General features: G+C 42.7%; 1 protein-coding gene and 1 long non-coding RNA gene across 3 annotated transcripts in view; one reads left to right on the top strand and one right to left on the bottom strand.

Moving 5' to 3' along the window:
• AMOT (angiomotin) overlaps positions 1-14,967 on the bottom strand; it is a 63,064-nt gene extending 48,097 nt beyond the window's left edge. For both annotated transcript variants that reach the window (XM_067724213.1, XM_067724215.1), the window contains exons 1-2: positions 14,515-14,967; positions 6,210-6,287 (exon numbers count right to left, since the gene is read on the bottom strand). The gene's annotated coding sequence lies outside the window, so the exon portion shown is untranslated. The remainder of the gene's footprint in view (positions 1-6,209; positions 6,288-14,514) is intronic.
• Positions 1-21,469, top strand: part of LOC137217420 (uncharacterized) — a 132,699-nt gene that overhangs the window by 74,994 nt on the left and 36,236 nt on the right. The gene's annotated exons all lie outside the window — the stretch shown is intronic.

The raw sequence follows: 21,469 nt of genomic DNA, 5'->3' as shown, positions 1-21,469 counted from the left end.
CGGCTGTGTTCAGGGGTTCGTCCAGTCTCCAGGGGATGGAAATGTTCAGGATTGCTCTGCTCTAGCCTCACAGCCCCCAGGCGCAGCTGCTTCCATTCTGACTTGGAATGGTAGGTGACGACAAAAGCTATAACCACTGTCACCTTTTGGGTGCAACATTTAAACTGCTATCAGTAGCAGGAAAGGTAAGCGAGACTCACTGGCCCACATCCCAGACGGGAAGGCAGTCATCAAAAGGTAGATTTTAGACAAAAAAAGAACACTCGGTGAAGCTCCTGATTTAACTGCTACAGCCTCAGGGGGGCAGAAGAAAACCCAAGCTTCTTTTCAACCAAGTCATTAAGTACTTCTTGCATCCTGGCTATTCCACACATTTTCCAGCCTTGTGCTAAACACAATGAGGGTTACAAAGGACGCACAACACATAGTTCCTGCCCTCACAGAGCTTACAATCTGATCAATGGCCCATCCATTCTTACTGGAGTAGCAAAAGTGATTGCCCTTCTCCACACATAGCAGCAACTCTTCTCCAAGAAGATGCCTCAACTTGCTTTCTCAGCACTTCCACTGCCCCAGTATCTCCACAAAAGGAAACTACTGGACTCACATTACAGAGACTAGATGCAAACGCCCACCAGATATGGATCTGACATAGTCCTCATTTCGAATTACTCCTTTGACCCTCAGAAAAGCCCTGCAGGTCCAACCAAAATGGTTATGAAACTGAAGGGTTTGTGTTTAGGTGAGAGGCACATGTTCTACATTCCTATTTTCTTCCCTGGCCTAGCCATGACTCACTCATATCACTTAAAGGAAAGCCTTTAATCCACACCAGGGACACCATTTGAGGAGCAAAGCAATGCAAAGGAAGCACACAAGCATCCCTGTATTTTGGGAGCATGTCCAAAACATCCAAGTTTAAAAAAAAAATCCACAAAACCACACAGTGATTAATTTAACATTATTTCCTTGCAATGTTGCCAAAAATAAAATGAACAGATATACAGTGAACAAACATGGAAATTTGTCTTTCCATCTTGTTTCGGTCCAACGTATAATCACAAGCAAAAGCAAAATCACCTCCAATATGCAAGGTAATTATTTTTGGGTGTCTCCCCCAATTTCAAAACAGAGGAACAACTTTTAATTGGAATCAAAGCTGGGCTATTAACAGAGCTATGGTAAATAACCGCTGTGCTTCTATTGTCCAATTTTGAACAAAACAGTTGTCTTTTTTTTTTCTTCAACTGAAACACGCAGAAAACAGCCCAAGGCTTTTAAACTTGAGCCCCTGGTGAGAAACCACTACAATTCTTTTCCAGTACTATTTAGATTCTTCATGCTGATTTTGACTGGCTTGCTCCTGGCACCCAGCTCCTCACCAAGAAAACTTTACATATCCAAAATCTTACTCTCTTCCTTTAATTTTGTCCCCTCTCCTCCATATCCTTTTCAAAACCCAAACCACTTTATGTCAACCGGACACAGATTGTCCCTCCCCACCACCCCGCCCCCTGGCCTTTTTTGTTTCTGTTTAAAAGAGGAAAAGAAATCCGTCTAAGAAAAAAGCTTTTCTGATTCCTCCCCAGTTTACTGATTTTTTTTCCTTAAAGAACTTATGTTCATCTACATGATAAGAGTCACATAAGAAGGGGAACACTACTCCATTTATTTATTAGAGAAAGGAAAGGAAAAGATTCCTTGTCTCATGCGCAAGAATTAAAATAGTTATGAACTCTGCAACCTTTAATCTGCCCACAGCTTTAATCATGCCACTGCCAGGGGTCTGACATCATCTTCAATCAATAAAATAACCTTGTTTCCCCTGGACAAACAGACTGTCCCTGAGGATACTTGATAGGGGAAGAAAGGATATCCATGGTTCTCTCTTTAAAAATGCAATTGGAATCTATATATTCAACTCTTTTGTAACAACAACAGGGCAGCGAGGCCAAGCTAAATTCTTACTCCATTTGCAGTCATCGGCCACTCCCAGTATACCTGAGGGGCCGAGCCAAAATGAAACACATTAGCGAGAGCCCAGATATTTCCCAAGCCAAGACCCAGAAAATCAACATTACAAGGTGGGCAGGGCAGACCGAATTCCTACCCTTCAATTAATTTTGAAATCTGCCTATAAGATCTTCTTTCTATCCCTTCTACCTCCTCCTCCTATTCTGCCCCCACCCCTCACTCCACCAACCAGGATAAAGAATCTAAGTCTAGGAAACCTGTTTCTCTGCTAAATCTTGGTCAACTTGTTTCATACCATTTTACTTCCAGCTAAATGGAAAGAAGCCAGTTCAAAGTTTTCCCTATACCTACGTGCACGTATTTGTGCATAAAACACACACACAGCCTCTACCCACCCACACACACCCACACACACCCACACTCACACACAACACACACCCAACTCACACACAAAGATGCAAAACAGCCCACTGAATTCTCTCATGTCCTCTCATGTTGGTCCATATTGTGGCCTGAAGTGTCCTAGAGAACTGCTTTCCCAAGAGTCTTGCAATGCAAGATACTAATTGCTTCCTTTGGGAGGTAAGAAACAATGGTCCCTTTGCAGGTTATCCCTAAACTTTCACTGGGTAATGGGCAGGCAGTATAAATACCATGGTTAAAAGCCTGGGTCTAGAGTCACACTGCCCAAGACCGAATCCTGTATCTATGACTTACTAACTGACTTCATACATGTCTCTTGATCTCCCTAAAGTCTCAATTTCATCATCTGCAAAATAGGGCTAACGGTGCTCATACCTCAAAGGGTTGTTATAAAGATTAAGGGAAGTAATCTATGTAAAGTGCTAAGCTCAGAGCCTGGTACATAGTAAAGGCTCAATAAATATTATCTATGAATATTATTTTTTCAAAGGGGTCTTTTTCTAGAAGGGTACAGCAATTTTATGAAGTAAGGGTTTTTTCTTTTAAACCCTTTATTTGCAGCTCAGTCTTTTGTGCAGGTGTCCTTAGATAAGTGAAGGCTAGAAGTAGAAAGACTCTCGGGAGACCATCTAGTGCTTCAACCCTCTCTTTCTATAGATGAAGCTGCTAGAGCTTAAAAGTGGTCAGAGCCAGGACCAGAGTGCAGGTTTTATTACTTCTAGGGTAATAGCACTTCCACTACAATATATTATCTAGCATATTAGCTCGTACATAGAAGATGCTTAATAAATATTAATTAAATTGAATTGACTCTGGTTTTAACAGATTATAAACCTGGCTTAATGCTACCTTCAATTTTCCAATTCCGTTGTAAGTAAAATGTTAAAGGCAGGAGGGAAAATTCAAAAATGTAAGAGGAAGGCGTTTAGCCAGAAGTATGGCAGAAGGACCCTGCAAAATCTCTCCTCTCTAGGCTACGATATGCAGGTAGGTTGGAAAGCAAAAGGAATCTCCACTGATCAATGTTTCCAGGACCCTGTTCTAGGTCTTGTCAACATCATACCAACTTGGCACTTGTTGTTATTTAAGTTCAGCGCTAGCTTAAGAACAGGCTTTGAGTTGGCCCCACCTCTTTGCTCCTATCTCTACTTCTGTCTAGATTAGGTTGGAAAATTATTTTAAGAACCACAGTAAGTCCTTGGCATTTCCAAATCTTGGACCAGTGTCAGTTATCTGTTTCACAGATGATAACTCAAGGCGTGGTCAATTTGGTAGTTTTACTCTTCTGAACTCTAAAACAATTAGCTTGAACATGGTAATAGGCAACAAAGGTGATTAACCCTAAAGTGTACACGAGCAGTGAAACACTGAGTAACAAGGAGAATCCTGTTGCCACCACCCCTCCACCTCCCTCCACGCACACCCATTCCAAGGGAGGAACAGATCACACCATAATATCCTATTTCTTCTTGCCTCAGAAAAAGTATAAACAGTCCATGAAATCAGATTGAGCATAAACCCAGAAAAGTTTAAGAATATACCTACGAGCTGCCTGCTTTACCAATCTCCTGTCTTCACTGGCATACTACCCACTTTTATTTTTACTTTATTCTACAAGTAATATAAGCACAACATGCAAATATTGAGAACAAAGAGAAAAAAACCCACTCATAATCCCAGCACCTCAACCCAAGCATTGTAGAATATTTCCTTTAGTTTTTTCCTATGTGTTTTTGTATTTTTACAAAGCAGTGGAATATTAATGTACATATCATTTTGGGTCCTACATTTCACTTAGTCATCAGCACTTTCTCCATGCTGTGGCATAGACTTCTTAACAGACATTGTGTGTAACAGTCCATTAAACCAGTGTATCAAGATTCACCGACCCATTCTCCAATTATTAAGAGATTTAAATTGCTTTTCATTTTCTGCTAGTCTAAATCATGTTACAAAAACATCTTTGTGATTTAGCCTTTTTTTCAATATTTTGGATTGTTTCCTAATGATAGTATCCCGGAAGTGAAATTAATGGGTCAAGTAACATGAATGTTTTCAGACAACCCACTAAAAAAATAAATAAATAAAACTAACAAAACGCCAGAGCCCCATGAAATCTCTCCACTTAATGAAAAGTTCTCCTGCTCCCATTTTTCCACCAGGGCAGAGCAGGACTCCTGGGAGGGAAAGAAGCCAAGAGGAGCAGTGTAGTATCCCAGTGGCTTGCGAAATGGCAGAGTGGAATGTGGGCTCCCCTGTGAATCCAGCTTGCATGCACTTGCCCCAAATTGCCACCCAGCCAAGAAGCTAATTAGTAAAAGCATCAGGTGGGTGAGAACAGGTTCATGGCCTGTAATGGCTGATATCATGTTTCATTTTTGCCCTTGGAAAGATCTGACAGTCAGCTCAAAGACATTCAGTTCTAGTGACCCAATGTGCTACATTCTGAGACTTCAATCTGTTAATTTTCAGAACCAATCTTCAATATATTTTAAAGGGTATTTTGCTGTATAGAACTAAGCATACATGACCCATGAGCCTGTGTGTGTACCTCTATTTTCAACCACGGTTAAAGAGGCACATTTAAGGTCAGCCTTGTTTAATATTATATGACTAAGTGGCACCTGTCTTACATGGTCAATGTGTTATAGACAGAGGTTTATTTGCAGATCCGACCATAAAAGTCATCCAGTCCTAAGGCAGGGGAGGCAACTGGCCAGGGATGCCCCTGGCTTAGCAAGAGCAGACACAACAAGCATTTCTTTCCTGGGCTGCTTTGTCAGAACTCTCAGAAGAGGGCAGTTCCGCTCTCCACCTTCTCCTTGAAGACTTTTCCCTAGTCCTTCTCCATCTTCCCCCTGCCCCCAGCTCTGCTCAATATGGAAATTTAATTCTCTCTTCTCAGTCTTCCTACTGGACTTTGGACACACATCTCTATCACAACATTTATCACCATATTTTCCACAAACTTTATTGAGCACTTACTATAGCCAAGTACTGTATAGGCCCTAGGATGGATAAAAAAGAGAAATAAAACAGGGTCCTGTCCTCAAGGAGCTCCCAGTCAAGCAGAGGGGTCACAATCCAATGGGAAACCAGAGGTACGAGCAGATAGCTCAGGCAATGCAGAGGACCCTGCAAAAAAACTCTGGGCCACCTGAACAAAACTTCCTAGAGGAAAAAACTCATGAACTGAGTAGGAGACATAGAATCTGATAACCAATGTTGGGGAAGCTGAAAAGGGAGGAGTCAAAGATAGGTTGATATACATCTTTGGGAGTTATTAGCATATGGATAACAGCTAAGGTCAAAGAGTGGGCTGGATCATATAGAATAGGAGCAGAACAGAACCAAGGATGAAGCTCAGGATAGACGCCTGAAAAAACAGTGATCATTCAAGGGTCAGGTACTTTGCTAATGTGGGAGTGAGAGAGAAATTCCTTTATTTACACTGCACGGTTTTTCCCCCACATACCTTCAATCTAGACCTTGTAGTACACCGCTCCAGGGACAGAAGTCCCCAGTTACAATGCAGAGAGAAAAAATGAAGTTAATTCTTGTCTTTTATGCTTCTAAGTACCCAGGTAGAAATCATTATAATAGGCTGAGCCAGAAATGGAAGTTGCAATCTTAGAGGGCATGGACTGGGTGCATGATTTTCCTCTGTATCATTCCCAACACCTAAAATATCAACTGGTACATAAAGCATGTTTAATAATTGCCTATAACTTTCCAAAGACTTTGCTAGAGGCAACAGAAAGAGAAGAAAAGGAATGAAAGACACAGAATAGCAATAACAATAATACTCTTACCTTAAGTTTCTCAGCCTTTCTTCTAAGGAGACAAGAGCTCTTTCACTTCTGTTATCTTATTTGTCCTTCTCTGCAGCTCTGTGAGGAAATAAAGGCCGATGTGATTAATTCCATTTTACAACCGGAGAAGCTTAAGTCCAGGACAGATAGCTCATGATAATTAATTTGACCAAGGTTTCACTGTGGCTTACTGGTGAGGCCAGGATCAGAACCCAGGTCTTGTGACTTGCTGCCCTGTGCTGGGTTACTAGACACAAACTTCTACAGAGCTGACTCTCCAATTATTAAGAGGACAGTTCACAGGAGAAATTAATTAGGAAAGCAAATTCCCTAGGGACTCCAACAGTCTCTCTCTCTCTCTCTCTCTCTCTCTCTCTCTCTCTCTCTCTCTCTCTCTCTCTCTCTCTCTCTCTCCTCTCTCTCTCTCTCTCTCTCTCTCTCTCTCTCTCTCTCTCTCTCTCTCTCTCTCTCTCTCTCGAGCAAGCCAGTGCACTGCACCTGTAAGAAAATATCTAAGACATTTCCCCATACCAACACTAGAACGGCTGGATGTAATCGTTCACAGTCGTGCTCCACTAACATAATTGGGAGCTCCCCGTTTTGTTGTACCCCTTTTGAAGGGAGCTCCATCTGCCTTCAGTCTGGTTTTTGTGTCTGCGTGGGGCTCAGGTGCTGATTGCAGGTGTGGCATCCAGCAGGTGCATGGACAGAAGCCAGAATTTCATATCTTCATACCAAAGGGCCTGAGTCACTCCCCAAAGGCAGCTGCCCCTCCTCCCTCTGACTTGCAAGCCCCAGGAGCCTGTCTTGACTGAGTTGCCACTGCAAAACTAAATCTAGACCCTGACTTCTCAGGAAGGGGTAGGGTGAAATCAGTTAAACTACAAATTAGATAACTCAGCCAACACCCCCACTTACTCTCCAGACCTAGTGCAGACATATGCCGCAGGCATAACATTAGGGAATATATGTACAGAATGACTGTCCCTTACTAGTTATGGGAGAAAGGAAGACTACAGCAGACCCATATTACATATTTAGCTACAGAGCACTTATTCTATTGCAAATGGCCTTGAACCCTCAGGAGCAAGTATTCATTTCCCTAAATGAGATGGAGTACAGTAGAAAGAACATGCTAGAAATCCTGCACTCCAGTTCCCATCATAACCACTCTCCTTCAGGCTGCCAAGGGAGAACTACTCAGTGTAGTCACAAAAAGTACCAGGACAGAAAAGTCATCACGTTGTCCTAATGGAAGCCTAACTGAGAGCCCGAGGCAGACAGAATGTTCTAGGGGGTAAAGGGGGGGGGTGGTCATCAAATTTTTCTTAGCTCCAAAAATTTTTGTTTTAAAAAGAAAGCAGGGGCTTCCCTGGTGGCTCAGTGGTTAAGAATCCCCCTGCCCATGCAGGGGACAAGGGTTCGATCCCTGGTCCCGGAAGATCCCACATGCCACGGAGCAACAAAGCCCGTGAGCCACAACTACTGAAGCCCGCACACCTAGAGCCCATGCTCTGCAGCAAGAGAAGCCACCGCAATGAGAAGCCTGTGCACCACAACGAAGAGTAGCCCCCACTCGCTGCAACTAGAGGAAGCCCACCAGCAGCAACAAAGACCCAACGCAGCCAAAATTAATTAATTAATTAATTAATAATAAATAAATTTATTTTTTAGAAAAGCAATTTGCCTCCACCAAACACACACACACACACACACACACACACACACACACACACACCCCAAAGAGAAACTAATTGTAGGAGGAAAAAAAGCCCAAATGTTATTTTAATAGAATGGTTTATTGTCATTTGTCATATTTCTTCAATTCATATGGGAAACTCAAATTAACAAGCTTTGGTTTACAGCCCATGATCCAGAAAGTAAAACTAGCTACTAAACTAAAATGTGATCACTGTATATAAACAGAGTGAAAGAAAAATCTGAACTGAAAACCTAAATGTAATAAAGAGGAGATTAGATTTCTTCAAAATAGGCAATCTAAATAATTTTCCCCATCTGTGATTTTTATCTTAGTTTGCTATCACATGGAAAAGAATGTCGTTAATTCAATGCAAATCCATGCCCCTTGAAAACAACCAAAATGAGTAAGTGATGTACTAATTAGCTTCCTAATGGGGAAGGTTTTAATTGAACCATTCTATAACAACCTTCATCAAAATTTCCAGGGCAACTTCATAAAAGGATGTCAAACCTGGCCCATATTTTTATCCCCTTAAAAATAATTCTCAATGCACAGAAACACGGAAAGCTTATTTCTCTTCAATGCTGTTAACACTCAGGCCACTACATTTTCTGATGTCAGCAATCTCCTTCCCACAAATATTCCAAGTATGCACCACCGTCATTCTCCTTTCAATTATGTGGTTTCTCTGCTCCTTTACTGATTGAGTCCAGGCCTCTCGGATAATGAGAAGCATGTGCAGGGAAAATATGCTCTTAAAAAACACATACATCAGTTTCATCTGCATTATGAAAGGGGGGGGGGATCATTTGTCCATATCAAAAGGATCAAAATGTGAAGTTTGCTATGGGATATATAAAGGAAAAAAAAGAAGATCAGCATCAATGCCTAAAGTTGGGGGGCAGTTATTGTGATCTGAAGCAACACCAAAAAGAATAAAGAGGACTCCCCCAATCCACCCTTTCTAGCTTGGCCACATTTATACTTAATGTTATCTTAATGTTGCTTTGGGGGGTATTTAAGTTCTAACATACACATGGAAATGAGCCACGAATTGTACAGCAAGCATAAATATTCCATCATTAATAAAAACCAGCTGTGTATAAAACACTACAATGGCTGGGTTTCAGTTACTGGCTATCATCAGTATGTGTCACAAGCAAATGTTACTCAAAACTTTCCCCCTTAAAACGCACACACACACACACACACACACACACAGATACATGCAGAATTTTTTTTTTTTACTCTTTTTAATCTTTTGGAAGAGCTTTGAAGAACTCACTGATCTCTATGGCACATACCAACTAATGTCTCTTTTTGAAGCTATTTTTCATCACCCCAGCAGATGCTAGAGTCCTCTTATTAGAACTTCAACTTACCACACAGAATGACAATGCTTAATTTTTTATAAAAGCCAAGAGGGTCAATAATACAAATGTTGGGACAATCAATTATAGTCAGTAAGGGATTTGAGGCACCAAAGGGCACTGTATAAGAGAGCAAAGCTCATTAAAGTGAACACCTGCTCAGAACCCTATAATAAGCCTGCTCCGCCATCGTGCAGACACCTTTCATCCAATGACCTCAAAGCATGTGCCTAATATGAAGCATGCCTAAACACCTCTGTGAAATATTAATATCCTTGCTTCCCAGAAGGGTAACTGAAGCTCAGAGCATCTAATTCATTTACCCTTGGTCACGTGGCAAGTCAGAAAGGGTTGGGCAGAGAAACCCAGAGCCTGGCTTCAAGTCATGCAGTCTAATGATATTTCATGGAGTTAGGACAATAGTGAAAGTGACTTAACAAATGTCAAGGGCAGCCTATACAGTTTAAAAAAAGTAGATTTTCAAAAAACACCTTAGGAGATGTTAGCAAATATATCCATCTGCATTTTCCCCATGTACACATATCATAAAAAATGTTCCTGTGCTTAACTTGATACTTTCTAAGTACTGAAACCCATACTTTACTTTCCTATTCTGGCTAATGAAATTTAATCTAATTTATGAAGAGCCATTGGTTTCCAGGAGTGAGTCCATCCAAAATTGGAGATCATATGTATACTATACCTTCATTATCAAAGGAAAATTAAAGGACCGTGTAACTGAACTTTCATTATATGGTAAAGCCTCAAACGAAGAACCTCTTATGTGTGGGTCATCCTGCTACACCTACATGTCTTTTATTTAATTATCTAAAGCCCTTAGTTTCCTTACTATTATTTATTCTAATTTAAACATATTATTTTCAAAGCTATTAAAAATTTTTGTGCTTTCCCGCTTTTCCTTTCTCATTCGGGAGATTTCATAGTCTACCCAAATTTGTACTCTCTTGATGGGATATCATGATACAGTGATTTAAGAATCATTGCTAATGATTTAGACAAAGTAAACAGTGAATCCTAGTTCTCTTTCTGCTTAAAAAGAGTGGAGGAAGGGTAATGAGGTCAAGGGAGTAGCATTAAAAGCCTTGCTACATACATGAACACCCTAAATTACAGAAATGGTTTAGGGATTACTTACTAAATCTGTTAGTTTCTTCTGGCATTGGAGGAACAAGCGTGTGTGATTCCTCATATGTACTCAGTCAGGTTCTGACTTCATTCCTCTACATAGGTTTACAAAGCTAAGTCTTAGGTGAGCTCTTTTTAAAATTTAAAAGCAGCATTGTACATTTCTATGACCTTCACTCTGTAAAATTCATACAAGTACAGAAACAAAGACTTGAAAGGAACTAGATAAAATGAACACAGGTAATCTGTTAGGATGATGGGATTCTTGATGAAGTTTTGGGCAGGGTCTTAGCTTTTTAATTTGATATGTTGTTAAAATACAAAATACAATGCATTTATATTGATATATTGATTATTGATATCTCCTTAGAGTTTTTTTTTTGTTTTTTGTGGGTTTTTTTTTACATCCAGGTGACTACATGATTGCACTTCTAACAACCGTTACACCTCATTCTAGTAGGAATCATTCACATTCACACCAGAAATGGAGGCCTAAGAAGAGAACCATAAGCTTTTGATAACTGGTTCTCAAAATCACCCTGTCCAACCTCCCACAATTTACAGAGGAGGAAACTTGCTAAGGGTGGTAAACTGATTTAGAGTTGGGCCCAGAGCCAAGCCCCTCTCACCAATAGGCTCACTAGGAAAGCTTATTGTGGATTCTTTGATTAAAAATGGCATCCGTTGCTATTATTTTCGACAGCCTTGCTAGATACATGAACAGAATCCCAGAAAAAATTTTCTGGATCCTTGGGTTATTCAAATACAACAACTAGAATTTAAATCTTTTACCTATATGGGATAGAGTCCCATCCTTAGACGTACCAAAATCCATGAAGTCTGATATATTTCCAGAAAATCATACTAGCTCTCTTCTACAAGTAGATGTAGGCTGGGGCTAAACGTGGCCAGCATTATTACAAGCCAGAATGATTTAGACAATTAACTCCATGCCATGTAACTAAAAGATTTCAAAGGCCAAATAACGGCCTCACTTAATTCAAGAAATAATCATTACAACAAAATTCTAATGCCTTCCTTTATGCAATAAATATGTTTCTGAGCAGTCTCAGTTATAGTGAATTTTTATATATCAAGGCACTAGTTCAAAGGCACTAACTAGGAAAGCTATTTCTTTCAAAGAAAACTGTAGTGGATTCTTTTATAAAGCAAATGACCTCCTATTTTCCTGCTTTTTCCTTTTTTCTAGTTCAGATTTTGTGTGTTGTGTGTGGAAGGGGAGACATCCCTCCTTTCTCTGTTTTAAAAGGGGTCAGAAGCCCACCACGGAGGAGAGTAAAGCAGTATGGGCAGCTTGTTTAATGCCCCCTTAGTTCCTGAGACCAAATTCTAACCTTTGACTTGGGGGTGGGACCCTAGATTTTGGACCAAAGTCCACAAAAGGCAGCAAGAAACGAAGAAGTAAGCAAGACTAAAGACAACACATCATAGTAAACCACCAACGAAAATTCCTGGGGACAGGAAATCAATGGAGCACAATTCTAAACAAATTGGTTTAGTCCCAAGCTAATTAACTTGTCAAGCAGATCTCCAAACCCACTCAATCCATGGGGGAAAGAGGTGATGTAATAGGAGATTTGGGAACATTTACCCATTTACCATCCTAAAAGGCTCAGCCACGACCACACACACCTCTCTCCACTCCTTTCAGTGGGTTTAAGCTGGGCTTAATGGGTGCAAAGGACAATTTCTTCCAGACAGTCCCTAAGAATAGACTGTTCTCATGCATTCCAAATGCTCAGTCTCCATGGAGGAGGCTACCTGGTCACAAACATTTCTCAAGAAGGAATATATCCTCAACACTTCCTCATTGGTAACACCCCCTCACCCCAACAAAACAAAATTTCTAACCATCCTGAGAACTTTGGGGCGCTTTTGGGGGGAGAAAGGAAAAGAAACCTTAAGAGGAAAGTAGAAGAATGTGAGAAACTCCTCTTGTCTCCAAATGGAGAAAAGCCCTTAAAAAGTTGGATCAGAGGAAGAAAGGGGGATGGGGGAGAAGGGCTGCTTAATTACAAAGACACCCTTTTAAAGAAGGCACAGGCCCTGGGAGAGGGCTCTTAGGAGAGGCACAGAAGCAGATGTACCCACTTAGAATTCTGGCACTCAGTGGGACCTCAAGGTCATAGCATCCATCCCTCTGCTTTTTGAATAAACTGTTCTTAAGGCATTCTAGAAAGAGACTGATTCGTTCTTTACAAAACTTCAGAAAAAGCAACTCCACAAAACGCCTTACTAATGCATTAGTCTAATAAATCCTACTTCATAAACCAGAAATGAGATTTCAATTTCCAAATCCAAAACAGTATTGAATGTGAATTTTTAAATTCCCTTCTAAAATCTTTTAAATAGGTAAACAGATCCACAACTTTCACGTAAAAGTTACTCTACATATAAGCATGGTCAGAGGTTTACTTCATATCTAGACTATGAAGTAAGAAAAAGCACTTTCAATTTTACGGAGCCATAGACTTTTCCAAAGAAAGAAGTATCTTAAAATGAAGTATGATGTAGTGCCAGAAAGTGTCTGTAAATGACACCGGATAAACCCATACAGAATAGCTGGAACCTGAGTTATCATCTGTAAATAGATGCAACTACTCTACAACCACCTGGCTATTAAAATGTCCCAGGCCAGTTATAAAATATAGTTTGGTCAGGCCAACTTTTCCTTTCCAGCTGATCTGAAATATGATAGCCTTTAAAATTGTCACCCTGTAGCGTTCCTTCTCTCCTTCCTGCTTTCTCTTCCCCCATTAAAACCAACTAATGAACTTAGGTAAAAATATAAGTAAATAATTTGTTCCCAAATAAGCAATGTGTTGGGGACATCTTTGTAACTGGTTTTTGAACACCACCATTCTTATAAGTTTGCCACACTTGCTCAATTGGAGGTAGGTGGGAGATGGGTGAAGATTTATCCCACAGCCAAAATGGTATTTCAAACTGTTCTTAGCTAGTAAATGAGGGTGCTGAAAGGTCTAACTGGGAAAGCTTCACAAAGACTGTCCTAAGAAAGGACTTTTCACAAAGCCTAGTTCAAGAAGACTTACACACACTTAGCCCTCCATTGTTGAAGATTATGGTGACTAATTATCTTCCTCTCTGAATGGGAGAAGAGGGTTACATTTTTAAAAGATTTAATCTGCCTCCCGACTTCCACTCTTCATGGGGATGGGGGAGGACAGGGAGGATGAAGGAAAACTAAATTAGATACTTGATACACAAGGTGTCAGAAAATTCTAAAATACATGCTAGAGATTGGAAATGCCGTTTTTCACAAACTGCCCTTTCCTCTCTCATTTAATTGTATTTAGTCCCTTGCTGCAAATTACTATTGATATTATATTATTATTAGTGGCAATTTACCAGGGATTGCTCAGTCTACAGAGACTGTACTTTCCCTCTCACTTTTCCTTCTCTTCATTTGCATATACTGATAAGTCCATCTTGCTGTTGAAGTACCTACGTACAGTGACCCAGGCTTGGGACCCTCAACACACCTGCATGATCAGGCAAAACTAGTTACTAACATCCATAAAGCAAATAAGGGGCAACCCTCTCCTCACGACCACACACACACATATACCTAAAAGAGTGTCGCACTGCAGATCACTCCAGGCTAAGGCTTCAAGAATTCACAGCCCCTGGCGGAGGGGAGTGTGAGCCCCCACCCCAACCCCAAGCATTAGGAGTAACGCATCTAACAATCTGAGATAAGCGCGTACATTCCAGATGAGCTAAACGTAGCTCAAGTTTCCTTTGGTCTTTAATTCCTTTTGTGCTTAATGACCTAGAGACCTACAAGGACCCCAGGAGGCAAGAAAGTAAAAGTACCATCTAGTAGTGGTACCCATTAGCATCTCTGTAGGACGCGGAAAGTGCGCAGACTCTTTAACCTATTTAACTTGCTGCACATCCCGGAAAACTCTCGGCCAGCAAAGTAGAACACAGGCATCCCCACACGCATCTAGATTGACTCACTCACGCGGAGGTTACGATCAAGTTCATGCCACCATGGATTCCTGCCCCAGTTCCCCGCGAAAAGTAACCACGCGTCTCCTACCCCTGAAGGCAACGAAGACAAGGTGACGACTCTGCTCGCTCAAGTGGCTTCGGTCCCGGGCCAGAGGCCAGGGATAGGCAGGAGGGAAGCCCCAACTCCCGGCTGCTTCCCTCCTCGCTGCTCCGTCCGGGCTCTCCTTGGTGGCAGTGCACAGGCAGGATACCGGGCCGGAGGGTGGAGCAGCGGATGGTCCGAGGCGAGACAGACTGGAGGTGGGGGTGGAGGGGGCTGTGAGAACTAAGAGAAGATGAGGCGAAAGGGAGCGGAGATGGAGGAATAAATCAGGGGGTCTACCAGCTTAGGCAGCCAGAAAGCTCCTCGGAAGGAAGGGGCGTGACTGCGATGAAGGCAGCTCCTGGGCAAAGGATTGGAGGTAGGGGAAGGGGGACGAACGGGTGGCTTTTCTTCTTGCGGTGAGCGGCTAGGACCGCCCAGGAGCCGGGGGGCGGTGGATTAGGGAGTGGGGCGGAGTAGAGGGCGGGGAAAGAAGGGAGGGAGTCGGCCTGTACCCTCGGGGCGGGGTGGGGGGGTGGGGGGCGGAAGAGAGGCGGGGCTAGGGGGCGGGGAAGTTCAAACAATTGATCGGCGGGGTCCGGCCACTCCGGCGAAAGTTGGGGTGGGGGGCCCTCACTCTGGTCCTCCCACTAAAGTGGCATGACTCGGTTACAGTAGCCCTGAGAGTCTAAGCAAGGACTGGCTGGGAGGAACGAAAGGGTTTTGCAAAGACTCCAATAATAGTGTACGGCAACAGCGGAGCGGAGTCGCGTGGGAGAGCTAGTGCAGCTCCCCGCCCCACAGCGGGAGGAAGAAAAACAAATAATAGAAATGCTGAAAAGCAGCTTCTTGCAAAGGTTGCTTAAAATAATTCAGGAAGGAGCAGCGATCCTTGGTTTTCCTTCCCCTCTTGCTTCCTATGACCAGCAGGCCCCCACCCAGGTCGCAACTCGGCGAGACACCCTCCTTTCTTCCTCCACTCCCTCTAGCCACCCCCTTCCTCCCCCGCGCCACCCTGCGTCCCGGCCCCCCTCCAGTTGGCAGGCCGCGCTGGCGGCAGGGGTGGCGTGGGCGGAGCTCTGCCAAGCCTCCGCCTCTGGGGCGGACTGAGGGCCGGCCTGGGCGGAGCCGGCCCAAGGAGTAAATCCCGCCCACCATTCTTTGGCAGCTATCGGTTGGCGAATCCTGGCCTAGGGTTCCTGTGCGATTGGTTACTTGCGTCGTCGATCCGATTCTTTTGTTCCACCCGCCCTCAAAATTAATAAAACTAAACAAGAGGCCATTGTCTAGCTCTCGGTTCTCCCCCAGCTACTGCTGAGAAAAGAAAGACGAGACGCTTGGTTTCTCAGTCTCCTAAGAGAATGCGGCAGTGTGTCGGCCGGCTCTAGTACACCTTTATGGCACTGCCCGGCCCTCTGGGAACAGGTAACTTTTCTCCCCCCTTAATTCATTAGGCCAAGAGGGGGGGAAAGTATGAGAAGTGTCAATGTGGTGTTCACATTTCCCGGCTGCGAAAAAATTGATATTGCTTGAAGAACACAGAGGGTTGAGAACAGCCTCCTGGGACACTGAAAATCAACCATTTTACAACCGGGAAACGAAAGCACAAAGAAATAGCAGGATAAGATGGAATTTGGAACTAAAGGAAGAACTCGTTTCAGACTCAAGCACTTACCAGCTAGTTGTGCGATTTTCGTTAAGTCCCTTAACTTCTCTGAGGCTTCATTTTCCTATCTGTAAATAAAGGCTATAAAACATATCCTATTAACTTACTGGCACTGGTATATGAAAATAAAATGAATTGTGTGTGAAAACTCTGTAAACCACAAAGCACTCCACACGTGTATGTGTTCCTACTTGTGTCTGTCACATGGTGGAGATTCTCACATGTGTTTGGGAATCAAATATTCTGCTCATCTGTTTTAAGCATTTATAGCCAAGGTGTGTAGGTTTTGTGGCTTTATTTTTAAAAGTCAACTCTTTTCCTACACTTTGTGGCTCCCTGAAGTTAGAATGATAAATTACTCCTTTTCTATCCAGGATAGGTGAGATTTCTTCTTTAAACTGTTCTGCAGTGGTGCCACGACCTAAGTCTATTGTGGTGCTGGTACTGAAAGAGGAAATCATACTGTGTATCTCTGAAGAGAACTTAAGAAAACAAATATGAGGGAACATTTACCATGGAAACCACCATTCTCTACAGATCCGTATTTCCTAGAAAACACTATAAGGAGGAAGCGAGTCTGTATGTAAGGCCTTGACAATGCAGAACTATTATAAGGAACTCATGCCAATGAGAAAATGACACCCAATTCAAGCCTGCCTACCGGGAGCTTCTGAGGGGCTGTGGACCAAAGCATGCAAGAGGAAATGTGCTCAGAGGAAATACCATCTCACTGTGAACAGGGTCCCAGAATAAAACCAGGTACAGGAAAAGTAGTGGGGTAGCCTCAATGTGCAGAGAGCTCTGCTAGAGCTGCTGCAAGAATTCAGAAGCCAGAGCATGGGCAACAATGGATTCTTGATATGATTCAGTTTATGTGTGAGATGAAGTTATTTGGGTGATTTTTCCTGGAGAAAGTGAGATTTTGAGTGTTAAAGACATGGAGACACCTAGTCTGTGAAACAAAGGAAGATTATTCCAGCTTTGTTTGGAGGGATGGACAGCAGAGCTGGATAGGATGGGTATATGCTGCAGACGACTACTGATCAGAATGGCAATAGGATACTTGCTAAAATTAACACTGCTATTAAAGTGGGAAAAATAAAATACGTGGGCTTCCCTGGTGGTGCAGTGGATAAGACTCTGCCTGCCAATGCAGGGGACACGGGTTTGAGCCCTGGTCCAGGAAGATCCCACATGCCGCAGAGCAACTAAGCCCGTGCGCCGTAACTACTGAGCCTGCACTCTAGAGCCCGTGAACCACAACTACTGAGCCCACGTGCCACAACTACTGAAGCCCGCGCACCTAGAGCCCGTGCTCTTCAACAAGAGAAGCCACGCAATGAGCAGCCCGCACACCGCAATGAAGACTAGCCCCCGCTTGCCGCAACTAGAGAAAGTCCACGCACAGCAAAGACCCAACACAGCCAAAAATATATAAAGAAATAAATATTTAAAAACTAAAAATATGCACATGGTAAACTGAAAACAGTTTAGGACCATAAAGAGTTCCTCTCCACCACTCTGTTCTCATAGTCCCTTTCTCTCCATACATGTGTATAATCTTCAAGATATATTATTTGCATACACGCACACACTTTGCATTTCTTTACTCAGCAATGTCTCTTAAATATCCTTCCATCTCAGGATAACTTCCTTTGCCTCATTCTTTTTCATGATAGTTCTGTGTTCCAATGCATACATATGCCAAAATTCTTTTACTCATTCCCCTATTGAGAGGTGATTCAGGCCATTACAGAAGATGCTGGGAAACAAACCCTGGTAGCAAAGGTCTGGTGGCTCTGTTTGCAGAATGCCTGTCCCCAGCCTTGAAGTTGCCCTCCCAAGACCTGCCTTCCCCACAGCTAGTGGGGCCTTCATACAATGGAAACCCCTAAAACACTTAATTCTTTTAATACCCCCCTCCTCAAATCCTGCCTTGGGCATTATTGATCTCCTCCAATTTTGAATTTTGTTGGGGTAGAGCAGAGCACAGCACTGAATTTCATGGTGGATCAGGCCCCGTGTGAGTCACTTTCTTAGCCTGTGGCTAATAACAGGTTTTTTAATACCTCGTCTTTGCCCAGGTCTTCTAAGCGTCTTAGGTGTTCCTTCTCCCCTGCCACGCAAGACTTCCTTCTGTTTTTACCCTGAAAACCCTTCAGTTTGTTTAAACTGAGTCTGAATGTAAAGCTATGCTTTGCCAGCTCTACTTAAAAGGAAGGGGGAGGGGGGCCAACATCAGCAAACATTGATGGAGCTGCTATTATGGACAAGACTGAAAAAACAAAGAGGGATGAGACTTGGCTCCTGCCTTCAAGGGTATATACAGAAAAAGACAACTAACAAGCATATGCTAAGTGCTAAATGAATGGGATTGACAGTAAAAGCTGTGGAAGTTGAGAGCAGGGAGCGAAAACTAGTTCCAGAGAGTGAGTTTATACAGCGAAGTATGCCACACACATTTAACTAATCCCCAGAGCATCCCTGTGTCTTCATATCCTGACTGTAAAATATAGAGAAGCCTCTGGGGGATACCAGGAGAATTAACCACTAACTGTAAAACACCTGTGTAAAGATGCAGGGTTACCTAAGTACATTAAGAACCTCCACATATCGATAATGGATGTAATGATCATTTAAAGAAGTCAAGAATCTTCATCCCAAACTATCTGTCCTATTTGACTTTTTTCTTTTTTCAGTGAAATGCAACTCCTCCTTTAAAATGCAATAAAAAGCAGGAGTGGTTAGGACTCAGTGCTTTCACTGCCGTGGCCTGGGTTCAATCCCTGGTTGGGGAAGTAAGATCCCTCAAGCCGAGGGGTGTGGCCAAAAATGCAATAAAATTCAATGTCTATGCGCTAAAAAAAGGCAATTAAAAAATCAAGGTCTTCCTTAAAAATATTATGCTAAGTGAAAGAAGCCAGACACAAAAGAACAAATATTGTGTGATTCCACTTATCTGAGTTACTTAGAATGGGCACGTTCACAGACACAGAAAGTAGCACAGTGGTTATCAGGGCCTGAGGGGAGGGACAAATGGGGAGTTATTGTATAATGAGCACAGTTTCTGTTTGTGATGATGAAAAAATTCTGGAACAAGATAGTGATGACGGTTGTACAACATTTTGAATGTATTTAATGCCACTGAATTGTATACTTACAAATGGTTAACATGGTAAATTTTCTGTTATGTATATTTTACCAAAATAAAAAAAAGTTTAAGATACCAACCCTCAGGCTCAGTGTCAAGAGACAAGGCCAATTATGGAGGCTGCTAAGAAGGCAGGACCCCTCTAAAGGGGCAGCTTGGTCAACACCACAGGAAATGCAGGCCCAATGTAGCCAGGACTTCTGATTTTTCAAGAGAAACCAGAAGTCAAATGTTTTAGTGTAAAACCTCCTGGTTTTTTATTTCGGCAACTAATAAATATTTTAATTAAAAAATCTGCCCTTTGCATGCAATATTTTCCCCAATGTACAGGAAAAGTACAAAGGAGAACATGGTTTATAGTTGATTCCTTGATCCTTGGCTAGATTCTTCTAGAAGGAAAGACCACAAAACCATAGTGCTTTGTATTGAATGACATTCTTCCCCACCCACCAAGTCAACTGGGAGTGTGAAATGAGCACATCTTCCTCTAATTGCCTGGTGAACAACTCAATCATTTAAATGTATTTAGAAACAAAAGCAGAGGCAAGCACATACACCAGGGAAAATAAATCCTAAGGATTTATGGGTCCACATAACTCTCCCTCTTCCCCCCAACTCCAGAAAAAAAAATACCCTTCAAATATATTCGACAAACACTGAAAAGCAGCCTTCTCCGGGACACCTCTTAAAGTCAGTCTCTTATTTATTCACAAGGATACCAGCCGTTGCACATACAGAAGCCAGCTGATTAGAAAATAGCAGCTTTATCTGAACAGGAAAGGATCAAAGGGATACATATGCAATACAAGCATTGAGTTAAATTCTCTTCCTTTTGGGTTCCCCTCCTCCCCCCTTCCACCCTTCCCAAGCATATAAACACACACACAAACGTGCGCACACACACAGTCCAGACACAGGAAGTTTGAAGCCTGATCCATGCGTGGAAAACAGCAATGTGGGAATTCAGGAAACAACACCAGAACTGTGCTCCAAGGCCAAGACCTGCTCCAGCATTTGGGAGCCAAGTTACTCCTGGGGTACTTGTGGGCCCCAGCATTTTGGAAGTAAATCGGCTGTAGAAAAATAAAGCTGCCTGCAAGTCTATTCCCCAAGCACCTCCTAGGGTCCTGTTTGAGTAACCTGGGTTCGCCTCTTTATGATTTATGCAGGGCTTCACTTCAGCTTAACTAAATATCATATCTCCTTCAGCAGCTTGAGTTTCTGGAAAGGCCCAGACTGTCCATACTTCTCAGTAGGGTTTGTTTGCAAAGTCCTAGGTTAGCTGGTGCAAGAGGGAGGTAGGGAGACCGAGGAACACACATCAAAGTCTGCGCTCTAAAAGGTGGTGGGATGAGAGGAAGAAGACGATTTAGTCAATGATAAAGAATAAATCACTGAAAGCAAGTCAGAGGCAAATCACATTCCTGAGCCAGTAAGCTGTTTAACTGTACAGAGTTAGCAGGATTTAAAGGAAGTTCATCCTCTGACATTACACTTTGCAAATAAACTCTTGATTGATTCGGCGCTTTCTCTGTTCCTGTAGTTGCCAGAGCGTCTGAGAGTTGTTATCCCAGTTGGAGAAGAAGGCTGTGACTGGAGTAGAGATTTATCTTCTCTGGCATGCTGCCCCACTTCAGTAACTACGCGGAGAGGGTAGGTCAATGCCATTCCGGTGTGATTTAAGGCAGGCTCACCTTGCAGCCCCCAATTAGCCTTCTATTCACGTTCGCCACGGTCCCGTGAGATTCGCACAGGAAAGACCCCTGTTAAAGTGCAAATATGTAACCTGGGAAGGGTTAAATATTAAGCCATCTTTGGTGTGCTCTGATGGAAAAGGTGTAGGCTTTTGGAGTCACTCAAGCCTGGATTTCGGTCACAGCTCAAATACTCACCAATGAGGTAAATTACTTAACCATGCTGGGCTGCGGCTCCCTCATCTGTAAAGTAGGGATAATAATTTCTCCACCGTGATGGGGTTGCTGTAAGGATTAAATGAAATAACATATTTAGGGGCCTTACCATGATTCCTGGCTTTTAGTAGTCACTTAACACCGTTTCTTTATGCCCCTCTGTTCAATCTTCTTAGGGAATTCCAGGAGTTAGGACAATGGGTTCGCTTAGTGGCCTACAGGGATTAAGGCTCT

Source organism: Pseudorca crassidens, chromosome X (assembly GCF_039906515.1).
Source record: "Pseudorca crassidens isolate mPseCra1 chromosome X, mPseCra1.hap1, whole genome shotgun sequence".
NCBI classification, from domain to species: Eukaryota; Metazoa; Chordata; class Mammalia; order Artiodactyla; family Delphinidae; genus Pseudorca; species Pseudorca crassidens.
The sequence above is the reverse complement of the archived record's forward strand: the minus strand, read 5'-3'. Positions and strand labels throughout refer to the sequence as shown.